Source organism: Entelurus aequoreus, linkage group LG05 (genome assembly GCF_033978785.1).
Source record: "Entelurus aequoreus isolate RoL-2023_Sb linkage group LG05, RoL_Eaeq_v1.1, whole genome shotgun sequence".
NCBI lineage: Eukaryota > Metazoa > Chordata > Actinopteri > Syngnathiformes > Syngnathidae > Entelurus > Entelurus aequoreus.
The window spans coordinates 69,079,175-69,091,342 of NC_084735.1; the positions used below are offsets into that span (position 1 = coordinate 69,079,175).

The window sequence follows — 12,168 nt, forward strand, 5'->3', positions numbered from 1 at the left end:
GGGAATATTGTAAACAAGAAAAGAAGCAAAGCAAGTAGACATGCTAACCTTTCTTCATTACAACTGTTAGTCACTCACTGGAATGAGTAGAATTGGTTATTGTGTACTGTGTTGGACTGGATGTTTATTTTGCACATTTTAAAAGCAATACTTAATGTTTACAGTGCTCCAGAATATTTAGATCGGCACTTTTTTGTATTGATGTTTATCTTTATTTTTGCACATTTTAGCAAATAAGCAATACTTTCACTTTTGTTGAAATGTTTACACTGTTACAGAAATATTTCGTTTTGCACTTTTTTGTATTGGATGTTTATCTTTATTTTTGCACATTTTAAAGCAAAATAAGCAATACTTTTACTTTTGAAATGCTTAAGATTTGCACTGGATGTTTGCTTTTATATTTGCACATTAAAAAGCAAATAAGCTACTTTTAATTTTGTTAAATGTTAAAAGTTTTAAATGTTTACATTGTTACAGAATATTTTGTCATGTTGTTGTCAATGTTGACTGAGTGGCCATACTTTTTTTTTTTGTAAATAAAAGCCATGCCTTTTGAAAAAACTGGCCTACTTTTATTTTTTCATCTTCATTTTAAATAAAATAAAATAAAAAATAATCGGTAAAAGGAAAAATAATCTATAGATGAATCGAAAAAAATAATCTATAGATTAACCGATTAATCGAAAAAATAATCTATAGATTAATCGATAGAAAAATAATCGTTAGCTGCAGCCTTATGGGAAAGTATTAATAATTTATGAATTAGGCTATGGCTTTTTTCCCAAAATACTGTACTTTGTCCGTCCCCAGCAACTAGCTTAGCTAACATCCTACTAAATGCTACATGTGCATCAAATAAGACAGGCTTTGATTCAAACACACCAACATGTACCAGGTAATGGTGTTAAAAGTAATGTTTGATCGGCTGCTTTCCAGGCTATTCACTGTCTTTTTATTAGCTTCATAACTCAACTTCTTGTGACTTTGCTTACACTCTGGAAATTAAGAAAATCTCACCAAAATCTCACCAAATCATTTTATTTTCTAAAGTGATCATAACCATGATTGTGGCAGTTAATGATATTGCACATTCACAGCATGTTTTGAACTTGTTGAATAAAAAATCAAAACTTGAGCACATAAACTTGTATTCAGCCACGTAAATATGTAAATAAGCTATTCAGAGCCCAGCAAGACCCACAATATGTAAGTATTATTGTAGCAAAATTATTTGCAAACCTGTATCTCAATCTGTGTGTGTGTTATCCAATTCACGTGTGTGTACTAATGTGTGTGACTATATATATCAAGCTGTGTGTATGTAATCAGATCCGTGTGTGTCTGTTCTTAATATGATTTGTCTGTGTGTAAAAAAAAAATGTCTGTATTTTGATCAGCGTGTGTGGGAAAAAAAGGGTGTGTGCATATTTAGACGTGTGTGAAACGGAAACCCTTTATTGGCTGTCTTTTTACATGCGACTTTTGCAACAATTCTGCCGTGTACGACTTGTCTGTCTATACAGCAATTTGAACGTGTGAAAGGCTTTTGTCTGCAACTTGCTCGTCCAGCCATCCATCCATCCTCTACTGCGCAACTTGCTCGTGCCTTTTCTTAAACTCACCACTAGTCGGCACCTTGCTGCCACTCACACTCTTGTTAGCGTTGAAGCCAAGAACAATTAACTTGTCATCAATTGCTGTAAAGAGAAGTTCATGTTTTAGCAGAAACCTAGTTGTCAGAGTATTTTTGTATTCATATAAGTGATCATGTTATGACAGAGAGGCCGAAATGATTGCGTTTCCTCCGCCAGGGGGTGTGGTTCCCTATCTCTAAGGGAGCCACACCCCTACTTAAGAGTAAAGTCACTGCTTCTTCACAGGTGGTTTGGGCATCTGGTCAGGATGCCCCCTGGATGCCTCTCTGGGTAGGTATTTAAGGCACGTCCGACCGGGAAGAAGCCACGGGGAAGACCGTGGGTCTCACAATCATCTATCTCTAAGGGAGAACCCAGACCCCTGAGGGAGGAATGGCAATAATTGTGGCCGTTATGTAATTACTGCTAACTTATTTAAATACACAAATACTTCTGACCACTAAGTTACAGCTAAAACATGAACTTTTATTTACAGCAAGTGATAAAAATGCCATTGTTCTTAGCATCAATGCAAACACGAGTCTGAGTGGCTGCAAGGTGTCGACTAGCGGTGAGTAGAAGGAAAGGCAAGGGGAAGTTACAAATCCTTTTACACGTTCAAATCGATGTACTTGTCGTGCATGGCAGAAGTGTCGCAAAAGTCTTGTGTAAAGAGACAGCCAATAGAGGGTTCCTGCTTCACACATCCACATCTAAATACGAACACACACTTTTTTTTTTACAGACACACCGATCCAAATGCAAACAAACAACTCATAATATGGACAGAGATATTTTTTACACAGACAAAACATGATATAGACAACTTAAAACATGCACACACAGATCTGATTACACACACACACACACACACACACACACACACACATTGATATAGACACACACACTTGTGAATAGGATTACACATTCACAAATTGAGATACACGTTTACAAATATTTGTGCTACTATAATACTTTCATACAGAATGCAATGTGTTTACATGTCACACTTTCAAGCTCTGTCGCTCTTCTCACAAACAGCGCTTGCTGTGGTGGGCCTCTACCCACTCTTAGAGCACTCTGGGGCGGTTCGGTATGGTTTGTGATATTTTTAACAAAAAGAAGCAACAAAAGAAAAGGTTGTAGTATTTCTAAACACATCTGTTTTGCTTTAAATGCTTTTTTCTACTGACTTCATGTTTAATGAAATAGCATGCGCTGTGAACAAATATGCAAATTACCAAGTGACACCATTCCCCAATAGCACAAATAAAATGGCAGTTCTGTGGGGAAAAACTGAAAAATGTTTCCAATGCAAAGACCACTAGCCTTGCAAACATTCCCTCTGGTCGCAGTGATGGGCAAGCTACTTGGAAAATGTAGTAAGCTAAGCTATTAGTTACTCTCGATAGAGATGTGCGTATCCATGCTGAAATATCGATATCGCCAATACCAGATCTTTGTGCTCTAATTTAGTCGATTCTCAAATCAAAATAACGATACTTTTAATACTTTAGTTGAACACAGTGAAAAGTAACTAAATAACTGAGATCTTGTCTAAATGAAACGCGATTGGTGGGAACTACTATTTCTTCCGCACAAGTGAGTAAGTAATGTGCAAGCAAGAAAATGACTGGCAATTAAAATGAGTCACTCAATATTAGAAAACAGCAAGTGTATAGATCATTTAATTGTAGGCAATTTAAAGACACTACATACAAATGTGAATATCAACGCATTCATTGCAAAAAAAATGCTATCATTTGTTTTGTCCTGTGATTTTATATAATTTAAAGATGATTCCCCAAACAGCAACATTAAGTTGAAATACACTACTTTTTACATTTTACCAGACACATTGGAATCATTTGCAAAAAGTATCGGATTGGTATCGCCGATACCAGCCTGAATTTGTTTTTATTGGATCGGAAGGAAAATCAGTGGTAGCGCACATCACTAACTCTCGATTAGATGTAGCTAAGCTACAAAGAAGTTCTACCCACAGAATTGTAGCAGGCTACACTACAAGCTACACAGCAAAATAAACTTTCTACATCACAACTACATATAAATATCTCAACTTAATGTACAACTTTCCATCAAACAAATGGAAGTGGAAAAAATGCTTAGAGTGATTGTTTAATATAATAAACAAAAACTGGAAACATGCCCACTGTCTGGCTTTTAAACATTTCTTTTAACTTGCAAAATTGCGGTACCATGTACAAAATGAGGGAAACAACACTAAAAAAACCTAATTAAAAGGCGGTAGGTAATACAACAATAATAATATTAAATAGACACCAAAATATATACTCTTGATTGGAATGGAGACGTCTCAGCACAGGTTAAATTACTGTTTCACCAGAAACCATAATGGCAGAGCGACAATAGGAAATGTGCAAAACATTTGTCTCACAAAACAGATATTAACAAACTCTGTCTTTACATGAACATAAATCAATAAAAGTGAACATATTTCTTTGCCAGGCCTGGAATCCCATTTGTGTAACCAAGCAGTGGAAAGTGGATGCCATCCTTTTACATTCTGGATGAGTTTACACCTCTCCAGTAATTACTGTCATTCCAAGAGAGAACTTCTCATGTGTTTTTGTCACGGCTGGTTTTGATTCCTGGTTTTGATGACCCGCTAGGGTTGGGCGATCTATCGATGTACTCGATATATCACGGGTTTGTCTCTGTGCGATATAGAAAATTACTATATCATGATATTCGAGTATACGTTCTCACGCAGTTGCTTTTAGCTGCGGGCATTACACTACAGCAGGGGTGGGCAATTAATTTTTACCGGGGGCCGCATGAGCAACCCGAGCACTGCTGGAGGGCCACATCGACAATATTTCAATTAAATTTTGCTCAATATTATTTTTGATATATACCGTAAGAGAAATAATAATAATAACAATAATAATAATAATTAATAATAATAATACTTTCATTTAACCTAACTTAACTTTATACCAAAAGCACTGCTTTGGAAATCATTTGTACCCCTTTCAGAGATCACATTTAGTTCCCCTTAAACATCCTCATGTTGCACAATGAAATGTAAGCATAGGATGAAGTGTGCATTCCTGTAACTTTCTCTAGTAACAGCATTCCATGATTAATATAAATAAATTAATAATAAATGACAGTAAAATAAGCACACGTATGACTGAGGAGTCATAGTGTAACTTTGTGTGGTGTTTGAGTTGTCCGACTTTTTGTGTGTCCATAAACGCACCAGTGGTTTAGTGGTATGCGTGTTGGTGACAGATGACAAGTTGGTTTTGGCCTGGTTTGTACGGCAGAAAATGACAAGTTTTTCGAGATAAAAGTGTTTTACTCATGTTTTTGGTGTGGTTATGGCCGAATATTAACAGTTTTGCTCAATAAAGTGATCGATATAATTCCTGGCCTCGAAGCATCTCAATAGACGTTACAATTAGGGCTGCAACAATTAATCGATTAAATCGATTAAAATCGATTATAAAAATAGTTGGCGATTAATTTAGTCATCGATTCGTTGGAACTATGCTATGCGCGGAGGCTTTTTTAAATTTTATTTATAAAAATTTTTAAAAATGTATTTTTTTATAAACCTTTATTTATAAACGGCAACATTTACAAACAGCTGAGAAACAATAATCAAAGTACAAAAACAGTACAAAACAGCGCCAGGGCGGCGCTGAGGCTACGTCTCATGAGGTGGCAGTAAGCTACCCAATGATGTGATGTACAGCTCACGTGACGACGCCGCCGTCAGGAAACATTTGAAAAATGGCGCAGGAAAACACTACCGATAGTTTAGCGGAGAAACATCTTGAGGTTATTGCTTCAATGGAGAAAAGTGTACAACCTAAGTCGTCAAAAGTGTGGGAACACTTTACTTTAAAGACCTCAAAGAAGAGCGTTTCCTGCAAAATGGCACGGAAGTACAACATTGCTTCAGGAGCACCTGAAAAGGAAACATGTTGGAGCCATGGATGAAGGGAACAACTCACGCTACGTAACTTTTTAAGTCCATGTGGCAACAAGCATTCATGAGTTCAGCTTTTTTGTAAGTAACTTTAACGTTATGCTTTTGTTGCAACGCGGGGCTGATAATGTGTCTCCGCCACATTTGACTCCGTTTTGAGAGAGAAAACGCACGGTTACCAATTTCGAAATAAACGTAACGGACAGAAATATCTCAGGTTGGTTTCATAATGGATCAATGCAGCCGGGCCGATACAGCTATATAAATATATTTAGATTTGAGTGACGCTTTAGTACAACTAAACGTTATGAAGGTGCTGGAATATTTCATGCTACTATTTAGAGGCAGCCTAAAATGAATCCTTTATTATTCACAACAGAAACGTGTACAATATCTGATTCAGTTCTGATGAGTTACATTTCTGTGTTATTATTGGTATATGCTGCACCCCCAATGTCCGGAACGTGGTGCCAGTATGCTGTTTTTTTCAATAAAATACTGGAAAGGATAGAAATGTAGTTTGTCTCTTTTATCCGATTATTAAAAGATTAATCGAAGTAATAATCGACAGATTAATCGATTATCAAATTAATCGTTAGTTGCAGCCCTAGTTACAATAATTGAACGGTGTTCAATTGAACGTGTTGACGAACACCGTTAGGGCCGCTTGTTGTCACTGTCACTCAATGTTGCATTGCAAAATTACACAGAATAAATGTGTTTATTTTGTTTAGAATTCAGACGGGATTTGATTTGGTGCGCGGCATATATTTGCTGTGCGCAGAGGACGCTTGAGCAGTGCGCAATTGCGCAGGCGCGCACCTTAGAGGAAACGTTGCTTGGCAGTCCATGTCTTGTTGGAAACACAGCATTCGTCATCAACTTTTCTCTTTTTAGCGTCTCGGGTGTAAACCGTGCATCACTTGTCGCTGTGCACCTTCACTCACTGGTTACACACGGACATACGCCCATAAATAACACTTTTCAAAATAAAAGCAGCACAGTTGTGTTTCGCGCACGACATAGCTGTTTTTTCAACTTTATTTTGCAATTTGTGATTGCAGCTGTTCACATTCACTCACAATCATGCACGTGCATACGTCCACACGGAAGTAATACAAATAACGCTTTTCAAAACAAAAGCAGCACCGTTGTATTGCACACTCGACATAGATACTTTTTTAAATTTATTTTGTAATTTATGATTGTGCGTTCCTGTCCGGCCCGCGTGAGGCCAAAGGGCCGGATGTGGCCCGTGGGCCGCAGAATGCCCAGGTCTGCACTACAGGCTCTTCTCACTCTTTCTTGTCTCTCCTTCTCACAGACAAGCGCACCTTCTTACATATGTCACATACTGTCGCGTCATACGCCCTCGCATGAGAGGTAGCAGCATGGGTAACATTAGCTGTGATGCTAGCGGAGTGGTAATACGAGAGAAAGAAGGTGCGAATCTGGTAACAAATGAAGGAAGAATTAATTCCCAAGAAAAACAGCACGGGGTCCATCGTCTGGCGGTGGTTTGGCTTCAAACGGGAATATGTCGAACAAGTATGCGACAAAAGCGTTATTAGAAAAAGTAGCACCTACTGCTAATGTGTAGCATCATTTGAAAAGTCACCCGCTAGAGAATGAAGAGTGCTTGAAACTGCATGTCAACATCTCCGTTCGGTGCCACACCCACAAAATGCAGAAGCAACCATTTCCAGATCGTATGAAAAAAATAGTCAACAAAAGAATTTAATAACGTCCCTAGTAACCTACCACATAGCAAAGGACATACACTATTTGATTTCCTATTATGCAGATCATTTTTATTTGACAGTTATTGAAATATCTTGTGCAAAAAGTGCACTTTAATTTAGTGTTGTTTTGAGATGTCATTTTAGTGACATCATGCAAAAAAGTGCACTAATAGCTTGTTTTAAAATGTCTCTGACAATCTTGCACTTTCTGTTTTGAAATGACATGAATGTTTGTGCCACTGCTTAATTGTTGACTAAACGTTACCCAGCTTGCCAAAGATTGTAATAAATCTATTAATAGAAGACAGCATGTCATTTCCTTTAACTTGGACACACACATCTATACCTGTGGCTATTAAAAGCCAGTAATTTCCAGGAGTTATCTCACCTTCTGAGTAGCCTGATTTACTAATGGTTTCTAATGTAAAAATGTGTAGAATAAATATTACATTTCAACATTTCTGTCAATGAAGATTTGCTTCAGCCTGCGACACAGTCATTTTGATAGTAGGCTAATATAGCTAATATAGACACTTACATCATGTGTTGCCTTCATTATAACACTTATATGCGGCTTTTTCTTTTTTGCGGCTCCACGCAGATTTTTTTTGGTCCAATATGGCTCTTTCAACGTTTTGGGTTTCCGACCCCTGGGTTAGTACATTTGGCTTAGCATTAGCATACAGTGCTTACTTTCTTTTTACACTTACACTTAAACTCAAAACACAGTGTATCATCAAAGTTCTCGAAAGCTTTAATAAATAGTGGTTAACTCATTGTTATAGTTGCATGACAGCGGAAAATCCTGTGTATTTATAGTTTATGACGCAGTGGTAAACTTTTTTCTCCCCGCTTGCGTGACAGGTTAAATGCTGGCAACAGCTGGACCCTGGAATGTACCAATTCGATTTTTCTTATGTCCTATGGGGAAAAACGTAACTCATTGGCATTCTTAAAGTAATACACACCTAGCTATCATTAAAAAGTTCATGACCAGAGACACCCAAACCCCTCCCAAACACGCGCACACACACACAGGCAACTGTCAACCAAGATAAACAATTTGGCTTTCCTGCTCTTGCTTAGATCAGTGTTTTTCAACCACTGTGCCGCGCGCGCCACACTAGTGTGCCGTGAGATAGTCTGATGTGCCATGTGAGATTATGTCATTTCACCTGTTTGAGTTAAAAATATTTTTTGCAAACCAGTAATTATAATCTGCAAATAATGTGCCGTTGTTGAGTGTGGGTGCTGTCTAGAGCTCGGCAGAGTAACAATGTTATTATCTTCCATATCAGTAGGTGGCAGCCGGTAGCTAATTGCTTTGTAGATGTCGGGAACAGGTCGTGTGAGACGACGATGGGTTGTCGTGATCACAATATGCAGGCGACAGCGGGAGGTAGGGTGCAGGTAAAAAAATGTATCTAATGCTTAAACCAAAAATAAACAAAAGGCGAGTGCCGCAAAGAAAAGGCATTGAAGCTTAGGGAAGGTTATGCAGAATGAAACTAAAACTGAACTGGCTACAAAGTAAACAAAAACAGAACGCTGGACGACAGCAAAGACTTACAGCGCGTGGAGCAGAGACGGCGTCCACAAAGTACATCCGTACATGACACGACAATCAACAATGTCCACACAAAAAAAAGATAGCAACAACTTAAAAGTTCTTGATTGCTAAAACAAAGCAGGTGTGGGGAATATCGCTCAAAGGAAGACATGAAACTGCAACAGGAAAATACCAACAAAACAGGAAAAGCCACCAAAATAGGAGCGCAAGACAAGAACGGGAAAACAGCAAAAAACTCAAAATAGTCACAGCGTGATGTGACAGGTCGTGACAGTAAACCTACTTTGAGACAATAGCTACAGTTACGCTACGGTTGAAATTCATATCCAACAATTGCGACAACGACTTTTTATTGTCTACCGAGTTTCATTTTTCAATGATTTCTGCTGGTGGTGTGCCTCCGGATTTTTTCTATGAAAAACACACTGGCTTAGACAATAAAGAATATCGTTCTGAGCCGAGGATGTCGCTGTGGCTTGTGCAGCCCTTTGAGACACTTGTGATTAAGGGCTGTATAAATAAACTTTGATGCATGTTATCCCCGTGACTGCGTGGGTTTCCTGCGGCTTCCTCCCACTTCCAAAAACATGCACCTGGGGATAGGTTGATTGGCAACACTAAATTGGCACGAGTGTGTGAATGTGAGTGTGAATGTTGTCCGTCTATCTGTGTTGGCCCTGCGATGAGGTGGCGACTTGTCCAGGGTGTACCCCGCCTTCCGCCCGATTGTAGCTGAGATAGGCTCCAGAACCCCCCGCGACTCCGAAAGGGATAAGCGGTAGAAAATGGATGGATGGATGATTGATTGATGATTACAGATGTCCGATAATGGCTTTTTTGCTGAAATCCGATATTCCGATATTGTCCAACTCTTAATTACCGATTCAGATATCAACCGATACCGATATATACAGTCGTGGAATTAACACATTATTATGCCTACTTTTGTTGTGATGCCCCGCTGGATGCATTATACAATGTAACTTTACCATGAATTGATTAACGTGGACCCCGACTTAAACAAGTTGAAAAACTTATTCGGGTGTTACCACTACAACATGCCTCAAAACAGCAGCTTGGAATTTGGGACATGCTCTCCCTGAGATAATCCTAATACCCACTACAACTATGGGAAATACTATACTTTGACTTTCACAAAGTGCGTAATTTTTTTTAAACATGCCTCACAACAAACAGCTACAAAAACAATGAAGGCACACAGCTTCAGTCCAGAGTATACTAGAGCATACTTGCCAACCTTGAGACCTCCGAATTCGGGAGATGGGGGGGGCGAGGTTGGGGGTGGGGGTTGAGGTGGGCGAGGTTGAGGGGGCGGGATTTGGTGGTAGCGGGGGTGTATATTGTAGCGTCCCGGAAGAGTTAGTGCTGCAAGGGGTTCTGGGTATTTGTTCTGTTGTGTTTATGTTGTGCTAAAGTGCGGATATTCTCCCGAAATGTGTTTGTCATTTTTGTTTGGTGTGGGTTCACAGTGTGGCGCATATTTGTATCAGTGTTAAAGTTGTTTATACGTCCACCCTCAGTGGGACCTGTATGGCTGTTGATCAAGTATGCATTGCATTCACTTACGTGTGTGTAAAATCTGCATATATTGTGTGACTGGGCTGGCACACTGTTTGTATGGAGGAAAAGCGGACGTGACGACAGGTTGTAGAGGACGCTAAAGGCAGTGCCTTTAGGGCACGCCCCCAATATTGTTGTCCAGGTGGAAATCGGGATAATTGTTGCCCTGCGAGATTTTCGGGAGGGGCACTGAAATTCGGGAGTCTCCCGGGAAAATAGGGAGGTTGAAACCGATAATTTCTCATATTACATTTTAAAGCATTTATCAGCCGATATTATCGGACATCTCTATTGATGATTGATTCTTGGATTTGATCAGTGTCAATAAAACTTGTCAGTGTGTTCACAGCACTTTTAGTAGACTTTCGGCCCTTCGCCCTACAAAAGGTTTTCTGGAACAGATACATCAGCTGTGTTGTTGCGAGTTACTTTTATGTTATAGTTACTTAATACAAGGGATATATAAAAAAACAGCAGCTGGCAAAAAAAATAAAAATAGTTGCTATACATTTGAAGAAACATTTGAGGTGGTTTAACAAAAACACTGCAAATAAGTGTAAATGCATTGCAATGTAATCTCTTATAAGATGATACACTATATTATGTTGATCATGACATATTACACAACATTAGTTAGCAAACATTGTAGACAATGTTGCCTCACTCGGGAAGGGAAAGGAAGGCAGCCCCAGAAGCTAACATTAAACAATTATGATTGTTCGTAAAAAGCATATATTTGACTGTTGCAAATGTTTTATTTAGATGTAAGACTGTTGGCGAGATGATAATGCGCTACCTACATACCTGCTTCCTGGCTTTAGCATTATGCTAGCAGCCTCCAGGGGCGAAGCTAATGGGCTAGCAAGCTCGCAAAACATTTAACATTCCCGCAGACACTTTTATTAACACTCGCTGCTAATGTCCCACAGCCATTGCGGGTGATTAAACGGCAGAAAACACATTTTTGTAACATCCGGCATCCTTACCTCTTGTCTTCTTTTTAGGCCCAAACCATTCTAGCTATTGGAAAGCTCTTTTCTTTGTCTTTTCCACTTCCAATTACACGCAAAATGGACCCACAAAAAAAAAAACAGCCCTAACAGCTAAAACGCTGACGCCGGACAGACGGTGCCCATCTTTCCCTAAATGAGCCTTGACATATTGAGGGGGAAGCGAGTTCAAATCATTCTGGGATGTTGGTTCATGTTGTTATTCCAGGACAGAAGTGCCTCATAAGGTAAAAAGGCTGCTAGCTAAGTTCAGTAGTCAGCAGGTACAAACAGACAGGAATGGATGCATGGACTACAGGGATCTGGCGTTGCGTTCAAAACCGTCGGACATTATAGTACTCGCAACAAAAAAAACACGTGAACACGAGTTATTGTAAACGGGAAAGTGCATAAAAACAACTTAATAAAACATAAAACTGGTTACTTTAACTAAATCATTTGATCTTCTTGACGAGTCCGAGGAAGAGGACATAGAGCGAACTGCATACGAGGCTGCAGCAGTCAATTAATAATGGTGATAGTTCCTATTTTAAAATGCAACTTAGCCGTGACGCGTATATTGCTCAAGAATGACGTTCCTAGCTCAGTATACATTATGTCATCCTTACGACTTAAAAACATTTTTTTCTACAAGTGACACCTACTG

General features: G+C 39.0%; 1 protein-coding gene and 1 long non-coding RNA gene across 3 annotated transcripts in view; one reads left to right on the forward strand and one right to left on the reverse strand.

Moving 5' to 3' along the window:
- The window catches only part of aff4 (AF4/FMR2 family, member 4), an 81,124-nt gene extending 69,241 nt beyond the window's left edge, over positions 1–11,883 (reverse strand). Inside the window, exon 1 of one of the 2 annotated variants that reach the window (XM_062048742.1) lies at positions 11,499–11,883. The gene's annotated coding sequence lies outside the window, so the exon portion shown is untranslated. The remainder of the gene's footprint in view (positions 1–11,498) is intronic. The other variant, XM_062048743.1, reaches the window with a different exon arrangement.
- LOC133650948 (uncharacterized) overlaps positions 1–12,168 on the forward strand; it is a 54,363-nt gene that overhangs the window by 40,102 nt on the left and 2,093 nt on the right. The window lies entirely within an intron of this gene.